The 19,517-nt window shown below is 43.6% G+C and overlaps 1 protein-coding gene across 1 annotated transcript in view; it reads left to right on the top strand.

The window, feature by feature from the left end:
- The first annotated feature begins 11,193 nt into the window (after positions 1 to 11,193).
- Positions 11,194 to 19,517, top strand: part of BACH1 (BTB domain and CNC homolog 1) — a 55,675-nt gene continuing 47,351 nt past the window's right edge. The window contains exon 1 of the mRNA XM_073584583.1: positions 11,194 to 11,331. The gene's annotated coding sequence lies outside the window, so the exon portion shown is untranslated. The remainder of the gene's footprint in view (positions 11,332 to 19,517) is intronic.

Genomic DNA, 19,517 nt, shown 5'->3' with positions numbered 1-19,517 from the left:
CTGTGGCTTACACTATAATTAAATTGAGATGCAGTCTATATCAGTTTTTTCCTTGTTCTGACTCTGGGGTGACACTAATTATAGCATAAATTGGTTTTCTATGATGTAAAGTTTAATTGCTTTACCTTCTCTAGGCGCCATTGTTAGGCACATTGCTATATGCCTCTGTTTATAGTAAGGTTGTAGGTTACTCCTGACATAGAACACAGCACGTCTGACCTCCATCAGGGTGCACACACCATTTCAATCACAGGGACAGCTGACGAAGCCGTACACTGTGTCTGCTATTTGCAGGGTGCGAGCGCAGAGCGGTGTTACATTTTTTACTATTTATTTAGTTGTGTTTATCTCGGATTGGCTACAAGCATGGGATATGACATGTCAGCAATCTGACAGATATGTAATTAATTCTTATTTATAGCACAAATGTGCAGCTGGGCTCAGAAACTGTATGATACCGATGGGAGATGATGAAACCTGACCATACAGAAAGTGTTGCACTTAAAAATGTTCATATGAACTCTGCACACCTTGAACCTTTTATTTTTAGGGCACATTGAGCATTTTATGCTCAGACTGTTATGGTTTTTTTTTATTTTATAAAATGTTATTATCTGATGCAAAATTGCATGTAGGTGCCCTTGAGTGTTAAAGCGAACCTGAAAGCTGATGGGCAGCACAGGTCAGACACTAGAGGTTTATTGGGGCTTTGTATGTGCTACTCTAGAACGCAGCAGCTTTTCAGCCAAAACACAGTTTGACCATCAGGGGACCATGTCTCTCGGATGATTAGTCTGGAGCATGTCCTCGGTGGCTCCTTCATACCCTGCTCCCCTATAATCTATACATAGGGAGAGACTTGTCAATCATGGGCATTGGGGCAGGACAACCAGGCGGGGACCAGCCTTGGACTAATCATCTGAGACACGTAGTCCCTGGCCGGCCTTGCAATGTGTTCTCTAAGATGCTGCAGCACACATAGATGAAATAACACTGCCAGTGTCTAATTCAGGGGCTTACCGATCGTGGTCGCAGAGGGTGCAACCATGTCCGGACCTCTGAGGAAGCAGGGCATGCCGATGCGAGCGCCTAGTTCCATGGACTCACATTCAGCTGAAAAATATGAAAAATATTGCGGCGCAGAGACCCGCCGGGTCCTTGCACTGCATTACATGATGCTGGCCAATTAGAGGCCGGCAGCTGACGTTAATGTGCCAGACACAGGCGGCCCATTGCAATGACGTCATGCATCTCCTATAGCAGACACGCCGAAGTCAGCTGCCGACTCCCGCACCGGCTGTAGAAGAAGACGCCGTGGGAGCAGGGAAAGGTGAAACTGGAACATTATGGATGATGCCCAGGATGCAGAACATAATCCCAGGATGGGAAATTATTACAGGAAGGGGCTCAGGATGGGGTTATTAGAGCAGGAAGGAGCCCAGAATGTTGGACATTATTTCTGAAAAAGGTCCAAGATGGATAAATTCTTATTCGAAGGGGCACAGGATGTTAGACATTATTATGGCTATTGGCCCAGTATGCGGGGATATTCTTGCTGGTAGGGTCCCAGGATGGAAGACATTATACCAGGAATGGTCCCAGGATGCGTTTCATTAGTACAGGATGGGTGACATTACTACATTATGGGAGAGACAACACGTATATGTCTTTGTAAGATTTAGAACTCTACATAGGCCCTTACATATGAGCTGATTAACATACAGGTGGGGGTCCAGGTCCAAATTTTACAGCGGGGCACATTGGCCTCTAGTTACGCCACTGGTCTGATTCATGGTTCGGGTAGTATGAATCAGTTAAAAGGTTTCCTTTAAAAAGTTTGTCCACGACAACAATGAATTTTACAAATAGACCCTTATTTGTTTTAGGCCACATTCACACATTCAGTATTTGGTCAGTATTTTACATCAGTATTTGTTGTAAGCCAAAGCCAAGAGTGGTGTAAAAATACAGAAGTGGTGACGTGTTTCTATTATACTTTTCCTCTGATTGTTCGTCTCCTGGTTTTGACTTACAAATACTGATGTAAAATACTGACCAAATACTGAAAGTGTGAACGTGGCCTTAAAACGACAAACCAAAATCAAACAACCTCAGTGGGCACTTATTGAAAAAAAAAAAAAATATATATATATATATATCTATATATATATACAGAAAAGACCCTACCAAAAACAAAACCTTTAAATGAAATTGTGTAATCAAAAAGCACCACTGACAATTAACCAGTATGAGCACATCGAACAATTAGAGGGAATCTGACAGCAGTATGGTGTAGGGACAGAGGACCTGATAGCTGCGATGTGTCATTTAGTTTATTGGATGCAGCAGTTGTGTTAGAATCACAATTTTCCCTGCTGCAGATCTAGCGGAGCTCGGAATGCTGAGCTGTTTATTACTCCGCCCACATCACTGATTGGCAGCTTTCTTTGTTCAATGTGAGATCTATGTGATATGAGATCTATTGTGGTGTACAGTCCACCAGGACCATGAGATTTAATATTTTCGCTAGGGGCTTCACTATGGATAGACTACATCGAGCGGGGGCGCCATATTGTATCATTTAGGGTCCCAACCTCCGCGGTCAGGCAAGGGTTAATAGGGATAGATTTTACTACCACTCTCTGTTAGGCATCTGGGTTCTGCGTCTGCTCTGCAAGAATCCAGAGCCTTACATTCTGTGGTCTCCTGCTGTCTGTCTACTGCAGAGAAGATTACTTTGCAGCAGACCGTTCCAGAGACTAAGTTCCTCTGTGCTCCTACTGGGCATGCTCCCGAGGTGATCTCCCATTGGAGATCGGGAGTCATGTGCCCAGGTCCTGCTCCAGATCTCATTGGTCCATCTCGGAGATCTGGAAGGTCCAGCACGGCTATAAAAAGCGCGCATGACCGTTCAGCCTCGCGCTAGTATAGACTTTTCAAGCTAAATGTGTGAATGGTGACGGATGTATGACTCTGGTGACTGACTCATTTGAAACCCCTTCCCTCTGATATTACGCATGTGGATAGGGAATTAGTGCAGCAGTCAGTGGCAAGTCTTAGGCCACTGTGCACACCGCACCTCTACTCTAGCGTCTGACATTGCGCCTGCCTCCTAGCTTTGTCGACTAGCGGCTGTGTCCTACACCGCGCTGCATTTGTAGCCCTCCTTGGCGTCCGCAGTAGCGACGCCGCACACACGGTAGGTCTAGAGGGACGCAGCTCCTCTGCCTTAGGTCCTGCTCCTGTGACCAGATACCGTGTGTGCATTTCCCTGTGGTCTGTGTCACTAACAGGCTCAGTGTTTTTGTATGTTTTTATTGCGGCGCCTCTGTGTGTGAACAGAGCCCGCTCTGCGCACTCCGGGTGAAGTTGAACCCGTGCGCGTTATACCGCCATATTGCTCCTCTGTCATTACCTAGCAGCGGTGTAACACCTACTGCACGGTGGACCCCGAGCGGCGAGCGCACTTTATTATTTATTTGTATTTAGTGCGTTCCGCCGTTCCTAACACTCTCACTGTTATTTGGAACCTGTTGATAGATTCATATCTAATGCATTGGGATCTCTTTCTTTATTGAACACCTGCACCAGGTCACTTTTATCTGGGTATACCTATTGATGCCGCTAATTACAGGAAATCTGTTAGCAGGCATTGGCTATATAATCTGAGAGGAGCATGATGCAGGGGCAGATAGTCTGATTCCAGCAATGTGTCATTTACTGTGCTGTGTTTTTGTTTCTGTTAAATTAGTGTTTTGTCGGAAAGAGGTTATGACTACAGGACTAGGTGTCTTGTGCCTCCTGGTCCAACCACGCTCCCAGCACTGATTAGAAGCTTTCTGTCCTTACACACAAGGTCAAAATTGTTGGTACCCCTCGTTTAATGATGGAAAAACCCACAATGGTCACAGAAATAACTTGAATCTGACAAAAGTAATTACAAATAAAAAATCTATGAAAATGAACAAATGAAAGTCAGACATTGCTTTTCCACCACGCTTCCACAGAATTAAAAAAAAATAAAACTCATGAAATAGGCCTGGACAGAAATGATGGTAGCCTTAAACTTAATATTTTGTTGCCCAACCTCGTGCTCACATCACTACAGTATAGTGCCGCAGAGGAGGCAAAAATGTGGGGAATGGTACTCAATAGTGGAAATAATGATTTAAGGGACGTTTACTGTAATAATAATAATAATAATAATAAATTTTATTTCTATAGCGCTGACATATTCGGCAGCACTTTACATTTCAGAGGGGACTTGTACAGACAATAGACATTACAGCATAACAATAATCACATAGATTATAACAGATACCAAGAGGAGTGAGGCCCTGCTCGCAAGCTTACAATCTATGAGGAAAAAAAAGGTAGACACGAAAGGTGGGTGGTAACAGTTGCCCTGATTGTATGGACCAGCCATAATGTTAAGTGTGTAACAGTACAGACGCAGAGGGCTAATGGATGCATAAAGCATGTGGGAACATGATGCGGGGAACCTGGTTATGGTAAAACTTTTGGCTGTGCCACACAGGGATAGATTAGGTTAATATGTTGAGGCGGTAGGCCAGTCTGAATAAATGCGTTTTCAGGGCACGCTTAAAATTGTGGGGGTTGGGGACTAATCGTATTGACCTGGGAAGTGCATTCCAAAGAATTGGCGCAGCACGTGTATTGTCTTGAAGACGGCAGTGGGAGGTTCTGATTATTGAGGATGCTAACCTCAGGTCATCAGCACAACTGTATACTGGGGTTGAGGGTAAAGTATACGTGTGAAAGAGATAGTGGGACAGAATGGTATGGTGAGGGAGCATCGTGGAGTGGACAGTGTGAGAGCACAGTGTGAAGAGGGGGCACAGTATGGAGATAGGTCAGCGTGGAGAGGACAGTGTCGGGATGTGGGAAGCGTGGAGATAGGGAAAGCATCACTGGTAAAATTAAAGAGGGGTCCATATAAAGTGGGGACAGTATGGAAGTAAAAGCACATAAAGGCCATTGTTAGTAGGGGAGGACATTGTGGCAGTAGTAGTTTATAAGGCGGAATGGTGTGGCTGATGGTGGTTCTGGTGATGTATTGGTGTAGTGATGATGGTTCCGGTGCTGCATTAATATGCTGGTTCTGTATTTGTGTATTGATGATGATTCCGGTGATTTATGTCTGTGCTGACACGTGGTATCTGATGCTGTAATTGCATTTGGATGATGTAGAGATGATGAATGCCTGTTATGATAGTGGTTCTGTTGCTATATACATGCACCAGAGCCACCATCAGTACATACATACAACACCATTAGAACATACAGTATGTATAGAAATAGAACATTCTAGTGTTGCATTAATGTACTAATTTTGGTTTTGCTGCTGTATTCATATAGTGATAATGGCTCTGCTGTGATGCTGCAATCATATATTGATAGCAGTTCTGGTGATGTATTCATGTGCTGATGAGCACTGTGGAATTATGTTCATGTCCTGACGGTGGTTCTGGTGCTGGTTTTTGTGTTGCAATTATATATTGATTGTGGTTCTGGTGCTGTATTTTTGTCCTCATGATGGTGTATTCTTGGACAGATTTTTTTTCTGTACTAATGGTGCTTCTGGCGCTGTATTAATCCACTGATGGTTCAGATCAGAAATAGGCATGATCTGAAAAGGGGCTGTGGTTTCCATGGTGTAAAAAGGGAACTTGTTTTTAAAAAAAAAAAGGGAATCCCACCTCTGTGATAAAACAAAACATTTTGACTGCTTGCAGCCACCTCTAGAGGAAGCATAAGAGCATGCTGCATACTGATCCATGTTTAGGCTGTATGCAATCAACTGCTAAGCTCCCCCTAGTGGTGGCTGGTGGCACTGGGAATTACATAAAAATATAAAATTAAATTGATCAGCAGAGAATTATAAACCTGTTTGGATTTAAAAAGGGGTCCCAGAACCAACATTTACTTTAAGGGGCTGTTTGCTTTTTTTTTTTTTTTTTTTTAATCTTTACAAGATGAACTGCCCTTAGTCAATCTTCTAATTTTTGTGACATACTTGAGATGAAAAAGTGGAAATGAAATCACATGGCGGGAACTTCTAGGGCTTTTTTAAAATACCATGACTTCATAGAGTGAAATGAAAATAAATGAAGGAAGTGATACGGGAAAGAGGAAATAAAAGGAAATCTGAGCAACTGTATCAGACACAACAAATACTGACAATTACAGAAGATATATGTAAAAGTGAAGTAACCGCATTTAGAAACATAAATGAGAATTATAGATAAAATACCGGGAACTACCAACACGTTTCCCAAGCGAATTCAGCTTCACAAAAATATAATCAATAATCGGATGAATAACACAATGGGGATAATTGTCATAACGAGCACAAGGGAAAAAATGTAGGTGTTGCCCAACTATACTGCTTACAAAAGGAAAACGCTGCCCCGTTCATTCTATGTGAGGCTACCGAGTGCTGCGCTCCGCTTTTTCCATCTGTGGGATTCACATGTTAAAATACGGACGTGAGAAAGAAGCCTTAAAAGATAAAAGAAGGCAAATTGGACATAATTTCACACAAAACCTCAAAAATGGGCCGGACAAAGTTGTTGGCACCCTCAACTTAATATCTTAATATTTGGTTGCAAATGTACACCCTTTGGAATAAATAACTGCAATCAATCGCTTCTTATACGCATCAATAAGCTTCTTACACCTCTCAGATGGAATTTTGGAGCATTCGTCTATTGCAAACTTCTCCAGATCTCTCATATTTGAAGACGCCTTTTTTCAACAGCAATTTTAAGTTTTCTCCACAGGTGTTCAATGGGATTTAGATCCAGACTAATTTCTGGTCACTTCAGGACTCTCCAGTGCTTTGTTTCCATCCATTTCTGGGTGCTTCTTGAAGTATGTTTGGGGTCACTGTCCTGCTCAAAGACCTATGACGCAAACCCAGCATTTTGACATTGGGCACTATATTGCAACCCAAAATCCTTTGGTAATCTTCAGATTTCATGATGCCTTGCACACAGCCATGGTACCCAGTTCCAGAGGCAGCAAAAAAAAAACATCTTTGAACCTCCACCATATTTGACTGTAGGTACTGTGCTCTTTTCTTTGTAGGCCTTATTCTGTTTTCCTTAAACAGTAGAAATATGTGCTTTATCAAAAAGCTCTATCTTGGTCTCATCTGTCCACAAGCCGATTTCCCAGAATAATTTTGGCTTACTCACGTACATTTTGGCACACTGCAGCCCAGCTTTATTATGTCTCTGTGTCAGCAGTGGGGTCCTCCTGGGTCTCCAGCCATAGCGTTTCATTTAATTCAGATGTTGACAGGGTGAATCAGTGTCAGCGCAAACTAAGTCTGCTGGACAACTTGAACTTGACTGGGGCTCCTTATCCACCAGTAGAACTATCCTGCGTTACAACCCATCAATTTTTTTTCTGTCGTCCTCGTCCAGGGAGATCAGCTACAGTTCCATGGGTTGTAAACTTCTTGATTATCTTGCTCAGTGTGAACAAAGGAATAACAAGATCTGTGGAGATGGACTTATAACCTTGAGCTTGTTGATATTTTGCAACAATTTTGGTTCTCAAGTCCTCATACAGTTCTCTTCTCCTCTTTCTGTTCTCAAGGCTTAGTGTGGCACACGCAGATTTAATGCAAAGATTGAGTCAACTTCTCCCCCTTTTAACTGGTTTCAGCTGTGATTTTCATATTGCCCACACCTGTTACTTGCCGCAGGTGTGGTTGAACTAGCATTGCATGCTTGAAACAACGCTGTTTACGCACAATTTTGGAAAGGTGACAACAAATTTTTCCTGTCCATTTTGGGTGTTTTGAGTGAAATTATGTTCAGTTTGCTTTTTCTTCTCTGTTTTTTGTTTGTTGTTTCAATAGATACACAGGAAATTATAGTGTATAACAAAACATGTCATTTCAAAAATTTTCTTGGAGAAATAATTCATTTTTTGGAACAATTTTAAGGGTGCCAAGACTTTGGACCATGACTGTGTAAGGAGGAAGAATGGGCTGCGGGTACCTATGTGATGGCGGGTCCGGAGCTGTCAGGGCTGCGTCCATTGTTGCCGGGGGGAAAGGATGGGGAACCGGACAGGACCAATGACCTGGTGAGAGGGAGCGTGGTGAGCAGAGGGAGGAGAGAGCAGGAAGCGCGAGAAAAGTCAGAAGTTTTCTGCTGGCAGAGAGTGGAGACAGGTGTTTGCCGTGTTCTGCAGACAGAGAGGGAGCACGGAGCTGAGACCCGGCAGGGGTTACATAAGGGCCCCGTGGAAACAGAGAGCGTGCAGAGCGTCGGGCGCACCACCAGATAGCGTGAGGTGCTCGCAGTAAGGAACGGGTGCCAGGTGCCAGATCACGTGCTGTATTCCCCCATGTGGACAGGCGTGCGGCGGAGCACACATCGGGTAGAGACTTCCACGGTGTTACCTACTTCGGCTCTACAGATTAATGGACTAGCGGCTCAACTGGCAAAACCGGAGACCGCCTGTTATTGCCAGAAGCTTGTTCGTATGTTGGCGGGTGACGCCTGAAGAAGCCGTACCGGCCGTTGCTGGTACTACAACGCTCATCGGACTGCATGCGGCTGAGGAACATATGAGTCATGATAAGTTTCATAACAAGACTGTTGTGTTATTTTACAATATCATTTGTTAATTATTTGTTGTCTCCCTGCAAGGAGTTTTCCCTATTGTTATAATTAAATTGCATTTTTGTTAACCCTTGCTCTGCATTCCCTGAGTTACTGCATCCCGGTATCTGCTTACAACTGTATGTTGATGGAATAAATAAAAGCAAGTTTTGCTCCTTGAAAAAAAGAGAAGAAAAAAATACAAAAAAGATGTAAAAGAAAATTGGCTGTCATTAAAGGGTTAAATATTCCTATGGTATTGCTCAATCACAATGTTATAAGACATCACAATGAGAAAACTCCAAATTCAAAAGTTATTTTGTGCAACTTTTCGGGGATATGAGAAATCGCATTTCATCATAATCTACTTATCACATGTTATTTTGCGGTGCTATCTCAGAAGAAATTGCATAGGAGGCACCGCATGAGGCAAGTCACTGCAAAGTCTCTTTTCTGAGATAAAAAGAAATAACACTAGGGCAGACTAGACGGATCAGGCAGGTTTTTTCTTCCATCAGGTTCTGCACAGAAATACTATTTGTCTATAAGGCATCATCAAAAACTGCATCTTGTGAACCAGACCTTATGTGACCCTTTGAAGTCACCTTTGTATCTGGAACTTCAATAACTAAAAAACTGCTGGGTTGTACTGGTGTCTGATCTTGTCTTATCTGCTTCCCTGGGTCTGTATGCCCATGCCTGAAGCCTGATCCTGCACCTGTGTCTGATCTTGTCTGAATCAGGACCTGACTCTTAACCTGTTTGTATCCAAGACTGTATCTATCCCTGAACGTGCTGTGTCAGAATCTGAACCTGTCTCTGAATCACTGTTTCTACACCAGCTGTGTCTGATTCAGTTCCTCTCTCCAAAGTTACAAACCTGTTGCCTGAATCAGTCCCAACCCTAAACCTGATATCTATTTCTTATGTGTTGTTGTTGGTGTGCAACATTTGTGATTTAGTGTGTACATTTGCTACTTGAGTGTAAGTACCCTGTGTGAATCTGGCTGTCTGTCCCGTGTTCACCAGTCCATGTATTTGTTCTGTGTGAACTTGGTTCTTTCTGTCCTGTGTGTACGTGTTGTTGTACTTATCTTGTGTAAATGCAATCTGGTCTGTCCTGTGAGAACCCGGGGTTCCGTGCCTTTCCGCACCTGCGGTTCCGTACTTATCTGCACCTGAGGTTACCTGCCTGTTAGCATCTGCGTTTCTGTAACTGTCCGCATCTGCGGTTCCATTCCTGGCTGCTCCTGCGGTTCCCTGCCTGTCCGCACTTGCGGTCCAGTACCTCTCCTGCCAGTGACCCAGTTCTTCCTGAAGCTGTTCCTGTCTGTCCAGTCTGAACTGGGCCCTATATGTTCCTGTACTCCAGTCCTACCAGCCTGTATCTGCCTGACTGTATATCAGCCGTGCTGACCAGCATGTGTCTGCCTGTATAAAAGCGGTGTCTGCCTGTACCTGCCTGCCTATGCATCAGACGTGTCTGCCAGTACCTGCCTGCCTATGCATCAGACGTGTCTGCCAGTACCTGCCTGCCTATGCATCAGACGTGCCAGTCGTTAAACCTGCTGCACCTGCTGTGCCTGCCTGTATACCTGCCGTTCCTGCCAGCACCTGTCATTACAGTTTCCTGTCCCTTTGGGGGTCAGCTGCTGTGCGTTCAAGGTCTGTCCTGGAGTAGCACCTGGCGTCCATCCGGAGCCAAGTCTAAGGCCTGTTTCACACTTCAGTTTTTTGTGTCAGTCAAAATCCGCCAAAAATGCCGAAAGCGGATCCGTTCGTAACTGATGTGAACGGATGCCACCGGATGCACCGAATGAAGAATTTTAAAGGAACCGCAGCCCGGGAAAGAGAGAGAGAGAGAATTTCAGGGTTAAATTCCCGGCTGACTTCCTTTCTCTGGGCATGCGCACTGTAAAATGCGGATCCTGCAGCAAAAAAAATGTTGGAGGGTCCATCCAGGCATGTCGGCGGACGCAAAAAATTTGGCGGATCCGCAAAAAACGGATCCAACGTATGGCCATGCGTCAAGATCCGCCGGTAATGCAACTCAATGGGGAAAAAAACGGATCCGCCCAAAAAAATGGCGGATCCGTTTTTTTCAAAAACTGGCGGATTTTGACTGATGATCAAAAACAGAAGTGTGAAACAGGCCTAAGGCTCTAGTGAAGGGTGTTCGCTTAGCCATGCCCCTCCAGGCTCTCCTCGGTCCACGTCCACGGCACAGTGGGTCCACAGTCCACACGTGTGCGTAACAAAGTGCAATTCATCTGCATATAGTACATTAAACATCACTGAGACTTTCTGGATTATAAATTGCCAGAATAAAGGAATGTCTGTATTTCATGCATTTTGGGATTTGGGTATAAACGCTTTTTGCGGTTCGTAGCGGAGTACAGTAATACTATGGGAAGAGTCTTTACAGAAGAGGGTTGGGGTGAGTTCCTAGTATGATGCATCACTCATCAGCTGACTTACACACGGATGGGCCGGAGCAGATTAGCCGGCCGCTCTCTCGCTTTCATACTTTTCATAGTTCTTATCTCGCCTTCAAAATTTCACTCGAACTTTCTTTCCTTCCCCATCGCAATATATATGTGAGCGTTTCCAGGAGAGATAAGTCATAGTGCGCACAGCACCTCTGCTGCTGCAAGGAGAAGCTGCAGAAAAATGAAGGATAAGTTCTAAGGTAAGCGCTTATATTACTACAAGGAAAAGGACAAAAGGTCTGTTCCAAGGGGAGGAAAATCCATTATAAAATATGCAAAAAATGCTGTGGATTTCACTGTGGAAATTCTGAGGATTTGAGCACATTTCAATCTTTCGCATTGCAAATCTGCAGCGGATTTTCTCCGCAGGCGGTTTCTTCTTTCAGCGCCCAGGACCAATTTTTGGTCCGTTTGTCAGTTTTTCACATACGAAAAAAAAAATATGATAAAAGGTTTTTCAAAACTTCTCTCAATGGCTCAGTAAAACACAGACAGATCCACATGACGCACGGACACATCCCAGGGATATCCATTTTTTTTTTTTATAATAACCTCACACAAATATCAAAAACACACGTTTCCATTCTATTTTTTTCAGCCTTGAAACAATAAAATGGGACATGTGAACAATCCCGTAGACTATAACACGGAAAAACACGGATAAGAATTACGGATGTCTGAATAAGGCCTGATACACAGCAGGTTCTTTTTCACCCAGAATACCTGCTGTGTATGTACCCCATGGAAATGTACTCTAAAGATCTATATTGTACCCCGCATTCTCATGCTTTGTGATGAAGGTAGACCATAGTGCAATACTGCACATTATCACCGCTAGTAAGGGGCGGATAAAATGTGTGCCTGCTGATATTCTTGGATTTTTCTGAGCCCCAAATCGCACTACCTTGAAGTGTAATAATCTTGGCATGTTAAATCTGTAAGTCCTATTTTAGCCTGAGTATGGTACTGTTATTGAAAGAGGACCTCTCACTTGCTTAAAAATAAATAGTTAAATGCCTTGTCAGAGTCCCTGAGCTTCCCAGATTCTTCCGCACTTATCCGTTTTGCGCTGCGTCACTCCGTTCCTGAGATACACACATTTGTTGCTTTTGGAGGACTCTATGGGAAATCTCAGCTTGCAGACCAACTGTGCGTTTCTTCAGAGTCTTCTCTTTCACCTCTCTTTTCTAGATGCTGCCAGTCACAGCTCTACACCATCGGGATTGGCAGCATCTAGAAAGGAAGGGGTGAAAGTTGACGCCGCTGAGAAGACTCTGAAAAAGCCCAGTTGGTCTGCAAGCAGAGATTTCACATATCATTTTATACATAGTTATGACTGTTTTAACCAAGCTAGGGCACTCGTTGCACCCTTGTTGTGGACAAACAGGTCAGATAACCGTCCAACCTAATTGTTTTTCAACTGTCTTGCCAAATCTGTCAATCAAGGAAAAGAAGGGCAGAAATGGAAGCACTGAACTGTTTGCGCTACACAGAGAGAGAGAGATTTTTTCAGTCTCAGCAGAGACCAACTAGATTAAAGTTGGTCCAAGTGCAATCTGTTTTTATATCGGTTTGCACTTGTCCGTTTTCCTCGCAGATGTGTATGAGCCCTTTGTAAGATCTTTGCTGCCTGTGAAAGAGGACACCGGTTTCCGTTTCCATTCAACGGCAGTAATCCTGTACTATCCTTGTCTCTGCTGAAAAGTGGATAGAATTGTAATCAGCATTTACAAAGCTCTGTGAAGTTAATGCATTTGTAGCAGCTGTGCAAAGTTTGTTATGAAAAGTTTCAGCCTGTTTAGCATTCTCTAAACAGGGTACTATTGTATCCACTGCCTAGTCAAGAGAAGGATTACGCATGCACAGTAGTGGTGAGCGAGCATGCTCGGATATAGTATTATCCGCCATGCTCGGGTGTTATCAGAGTATCGCGGGGCTCGAGGAATATGTTCGAGTCCCCACGGTGGCATGATTCGGGGCTGTTAGACAATCCATGCATGTGTTGCAGCTGTCAAACAGCCCTGATACATGCAGCCGCAAGGACTCGAACATACTTTTCAAGCACGCTGAAGGCACTCGGTTAGCACCAGAGCATGCTCTTATAACACCTTATCCGAGCACGTTCGCTCAGCACTAACAAACCCCTATAACGAATGATCACAGCACAATAACTGTTGGGACTGGAAAACTACAAGACCAACGAATTAGAAAATGACACAGTTAGTTATTCCTTGTGGACAGATCTTCTCAGCCGTTGCATCGCGGTGTGAACAGTGTTGCAAGGCGATCCACAAGGTACAAATACTTCATCCAAATTGCAAAAAATGTTTGATACTTGTCGTGTCAACGATACCTTGTAGGTCACAATGCAACCCCATTCACATGCATTAGGCTGCGATGCGAGGCAGCGGCGCAGAGTGGTGTCGCGGTGCAGAGGAGATTTGGACTCAATAATTATAAGGAAAGAAAGTGAGTGGATCTTTAGGCTCAATATGGTTCTCCCTATGGATTAAACGCGAGCTTCAATTTTGGTAGTTTCCTGTAAATAACTCCAAGGGATCATATGTAATGTATGATTCATTTTATAACAAGCTTATACATGTAAAGAAAGAAAAGTCTAACCACATATTAATACTAATCTAATACTCTATGTGCATTTAATCCTGGGGAAATTAATATCAGACATGCAGATATCACACATACCTTTTACCCTATTTAGGACACAGTAATCAATAAAATTGATAATTGACAACTAGTCTGAGATCATTAAGTAAGGATGAATTATTAGACACAATATAATATAAATTTTATAAAAAAAATTATAAAATCCAGAATAGAGGGTATAACAATATAATTCCTATTTTGTCAAAAATTTGCTCTTATTCGGATAAAATTCTGAGATTTAGATAAGGTTTATCCATTGAATATGATACCTTCTAGCTAATATACTTTATAATTTATAAAACTTTTATCTGAACATAGTCTATTATAATTAAACCCCTTCTACACTAATAACTTTCCTTTATTTTAACTGAATTCCAAGTACTGAAAATAATTTAATCTGGGTACTTTTTTGAATCACTTAACCTTGAAAACCCCATACACCAAATTAAAGTTGATGATTGGCTGGCTCATCTGTCAATCTTGATAGGATGTATAAATATTATGTGGATAGGGCCAACCGTTCCCTTAGAAAAAGCCGGTATACCGGCGAAACGCGCGTCAGTGACTTAATTCCCGATATTGATATGATCTCAGAATAGTACTGGCACATTGGACCCTGCTCATACTGTTCACTCTTGAATTCTGCATGTTCTCTAACTGTAAGAGAGGGAAGTGGTCACATCAAGGGAGACCGTGTCCGTCAGTGATCAGCACGCCGTCTCTCCCTCTTACCGTGTGGTCGATTGTGCGGAAGGTGTCACGCATTCAACTGCCGGCACAGTCTCTAAGCGTATGTGCAAAAGCATGTGGGTTTAACACGGGTTTACACATTACAAAATGTGTAAAAGCAGTGTGTTGGATGTTGCGTACTTGAGCAGCATCCAACTCGCAGCATCCAGATGTTACGGCATAGTGGATGGGATTTTAAGAAATCCCATGCCCACTATGCGTCCACAGACACCCGCAGCTCACCTATGGAGAAGGACATGCGGTGCGTCTTTCCAGACTGCAGCATGTCTATTTATCTTCCGGAGACTCGAGCAAGATAAATGTTACACAAACAATGTATTGGGCACAGTGAATCCCCACGGTTCAATGAACACATGTGGATTCACCTGCATTCAATAGACGGCAGGTCGGCAGCGCTTTGGACGCAGCGGACATGTGCTGCGTCCAATGCGCTGCCAATTCCTGAACGCGTGCACATACCCTTACTGTATGAGACAAACGCATGCTGTGACTCTCAGGGAAGACCGCTTGCTTGATCTGTCAGCACACTGTTTCTCCCTATGACCGCATGTGCAACCAAGCGGCAAGTGTATAAAGTATTTAACCTATCTGCTCCTGGTTCAAGCCGCACATAATATATAGCGTTGGAGGATTAGTGCCGACAACCCCCCCCCAGTGAATACCATATCTGACAGCCTTGGGGATCACTAGCACTGATGTCAGGTTTCCCAAATTTCAGATCAATAGCTTTATAATATATTGGAACATACATCGCAAACTAACAGCAGCGCTGGAGATAACTCTTCAGAGCACTCTAATATACCATCAGGGTATCTACCCTACCCTACTTTATAATATACTACAGTGATTATCTACAATTTAATACACCAATGGGGATTCCTTAATTATGCAATCTAATTTATAAAGATGAACAATTCTCATATACCATCAGGGTGTCTAATTCTTTAGTACAAATAGTTTTAGTTACTTACCAGTAACTGTATTTTTTGGAGCCCATGACAGCACCACGAGAGAGGGGATCCGCCCTTCAAGGACAGGAAACCTACAGACATAAAAGAGCGGAACCTCTCCCACGCATCAGTTGGATTACAGCGCACGAGAGGACCTCTCAATGTTAATGGCAGAAAACATACAATACACCTAACACCAGATAATTTCACAACCGTGAATACGTACAAGTGGAAGAAATGCTCACCCACACGTGAAGGGAGGGAATATAAGGGTGCTGCCATGGGCTCCGAAAAATACCGTTACCGGTAAGTAACTAAGGCTGGAGTCACACTGCCGAATTTCTCAAGCGATAATCGCATCGCATAGCACGAACTGGCCGGCACCTCTCCTGACCTGAGCATGACAGCGTGATGGATTAGTATGCAGCTGTCAAGCTCAGGTCAGGAGAGCAGACAGCCAGTGCGAGTTTTACGATGCGATTCTCAGATGAAAAATACGCCAGTGTGTCTCTGCCCTAATTTAGTCTCCAATGACAGAACCTCGAGAGAATTACAGAGAGATAAGAATTTTAGGGAGGTGCTACAGCCTGAAGTACCCTTATTCCAAATGTGAGATTGGACGAGGCACCCATATCCAGCCTATAATGTTTATAAAAAGGTGGAAGAAGAAGACCATGTAGCTGCCTTACATATCTGCTTGATCAAGACCTCCGATCTTTCCACCCAGGAGACTGCCATGGCCCGTGTGGAGTGAGCCCTCAGACCGTCTGGCGCTATCTTGCCACTTGAAGTATAAGCTAATGAAATGGTCTCCCTGATCTATATAGCTAAAGTGCTAAGACCCTTTCTATCCCCCTGGAAGGACACAAATAAGGAATTATCCTTTTTCCAGGGATCCGTGACTGATAAGTACTCTAACAGGCACCTCATCACATCAAGTGTATGAAGCTTCATTTCCTTCTGGTTCTTAGGATTGGGAAGGATGGAAGGGAAAACTATTTCCTACAATCTATGTAATTTGGAGGCTACCTTTGGTAAGTAAGATGGATCTGGTTTTAGGATAACTCTATCCTCCATGAACTGGGTATATGGTGGAAGCTTAGAGAGAGCATGAAAATCATTTACCTTTCAGGCAGATGTTAATGCTACCAGAAGGGAAAGCACCTTTATTCGGGCTGACTCAATGAGTTCAAATGGTGAACCTGTCATAGCTGTCAGGACCAGGTTCAAATCCCACGGCACTATTCTCTTCTTAAGGATGGGCGTAGATCTTGTTGACGCCTTAATAAATCTAGCTATCCAGTAATTCCCCGTGAGATCACAGCTAAACAGGGCACCCAGGGCTGATACCGGGACTTTGAGAGTACTAGTAGACCCATAGCAAGACCCTTCTGAAGGAACTCCAGAATCCGACCTATTGGGACCTCCCCCTGATCTTAAAATTTGAGGTAGACAAAAACCTTTTCCAGGTTTTAGCATAAATTCTGGTCATGACAACTTTCCTTCTTTTTAGCAGAATGCCTCTCAGATTAGGAGAAAAACCTCTTTCAACAATAACCTTTCAAGTTTCACGCCGTCAGGTGAAGCATGGCCACTCGTGGATGGCAGACTGGCCCCTGAGAGAGAAGCTCCGGTACCACCCAAGGCACTGTGACCGACATGGTCCTCAGCCACAAAAACTGGGCCATTCTGGGCCAAAAGGTGGCAACCACAATAATCCTTTCCCTGTCTTCTCTGACTTTCCTCACTACCAGTGGCAACAGAGCTAATGGGGGGGAAAAGCATAAGCTAGCTTGAAGTTTCACCTAATCAGGAAGGCATCCACCGCTAATGGCTTTTCCCTGGCGTCCAGAAGACCCCACATCCGCACAATATGCTCGAAGATGGAACCATTCAGTATCCATTCTCCCTGCCTGAGTAAGTTGTGGCTTAAAAAGTCTGCTCTGATGTTTCCTTTTCCTCTTATGTGAAGAGCAGTCGGTGATAGAAAATGGTTTGACACTACTTCAAACAATCGATCCCACACCTCCATTAAGGGTCTGGACCTGAAAATGGTTGATATAGGCCACTGTCACCTGATTGTCGAAGAGGATCCTGACATGATGACCCTGTAGGGATTTAAGGAGCCCTCTTATAGGTAGCTCCACTGACAACAGTTCCTTCAGGTTAGATGAAGTATCTATCTGCTCTCCTCTTCAAATTTCCTGGACCATGACCTCACCCAGATGAGCCCCCAACTTGTAGGGCCAGCATCTGTAGTGACTACCTGAGATATGTGATATAGAGAGGGAACACCTCTGGATAGATTAGCCAGGTCTAACCACCACATCAGAGATTGCAAAGAAGATGGGGACAAAGTCATTACCCCATCCAAGTACCCCTTGAGGAATCTGTCATTAAGCAAGACGTCCCACTGTAAGGCTCTCATATGTAATTGAGCCCACTGGACTGCTGGGATGTAGGAGGTTATTGACCCTAAAAGAGACATTGCCTTTCTAAAAGACATACAGTTGTGGCCAAAAGTATTGACACCCCTGCAATTTTGTCAGATAATACTCAGTTTCTTCCTGAAAATGATTGCAAACACAAATTCTTTGTTATTATTATCTTCATTTAATTTGTCTTAAATGAAAAAACACAAAAAGAATTGTCCTAAAGCCAAATTGGATATAATTCCACACCAAACATAAAAGAGGGTGGACAAAAGTATTGGCACTGTTCGAAAAATCATGTGATGCTTCTCTAATTTGTGTAATTAACAGCACCTGTAACTTACCTGTGGCACCTAAGAGGTGTTGGCAATAACTAAATCACACTTGCAGCGAGTTGACATGGATTAAAGTTGACTCAACCTCTGTCCTGTGTCCTTGTGTGTACCACATTGAGCATGGAGAAAAGAAAGAAGACCAAAGAACTATCTGAGGACTTGAGAAACCAAATTGTGAGGAAGCATGAGCAATCTCAAGGCTACAAGTCCATCTCCAAAGACCTGAATATTCCTGTGTCTACCGTGCGCAGTGTCATCAAGAAGTTTAAAGCCCATGGCACTGTAGCTAACCTACCTAGATGTGGACGGAAAAGAAAAATTGACAAGAGATTTCAACGCAAGATTGTGCTGATGTTGGATAAAGAACCTCGACTAACATCCAAACAAGTTCAAGCTGCCCTGCAGTCCGAGGGTACAACAGTGTCAACCCGTACTATCCGTCGGCGTCTGAATGAAAAGGGACTGTATGGTAGGAGACCCAGGAAGACCCCACTTCTTACCCCGAGACATAAAAAAGCCAGGCTGGAGTTTGCCAAAACTTACCTGAAAAAGCCTAAAACGTTTTGGAAGAATGTTCTCTGGTCAGATGAGACAAAAGTAGAGCTTTTTGGGCAAAGGCATCAACACAGAGTTTACAGGAGAAAAAAAGAGGCATTCAAAGAAAAAAACATGGTCCCTACAGTTAAACATGGCGGAGGTTCCCTGATGTTTTGGGGCTGCTTTGCTGCCTCTGGCACTGGACTGCTTGACTGTGTGCATGGCATAATGAAGTCTGAAGACTACCAACAAATTTTGCAGCATAATGTTGGGCCCAGTGTGAGAAAGCTGGGTCTCCCTCAGAGGTCATGGGTCTTCCAGCAGGACAATGACCCAAAACACACTTCAAAAAGCACTAGAAAATGGTTTGAGAGAAAGCACTGGAGACTTCTAAGGTGGCCAGCAATGAGTCCAGACCTGAATCCCATAGAACACCTGTGGAGAGATCTAAAATGGCAGTTTGGAGAAGGCACCCTTCTAATATCAGGGACCTGGAGCAGTTTGCCAACGAAGAATGGTCTAAAATTCCAGCAGAGCATTGTAAGAAACTCATTGATGGTTACCGGAAGCGGTTGGTCGCAGTTATTTTGGCTAAAGGTTGTGCAACCAAGTATTAGGCTGAGGGTGCCAATACTTTTGTCTGGCCCATTTTTGGAGTTTTGTGTGAAATGATCAATGTTTTGCTTTTTGCGTCATTCTCTTTTGTGTTTTTTCATTT

This window comes from Dendrobates tinctorius, unplaced genomic scaffold (genome assembly GCF_039654945.1).
Source record: "Dendrobates tinctorius isolate UK_male_01 unplaced genomic scaffold, ASM3965494v1 ptg000084l, whole genome shotgun sequence".
NCBI classification, from domain to species: domain Eukaryota; kingdom Metazoa; phylum Chordata; class Amphibia; order Anura; family Dendrobatidae; genus Dendrobates; species Dendrobates tinctorius.
Note: the sequence above shows the minus strand (reverse complement) of the source record. Positions and strands in the feature narration are given on the sequence as shown.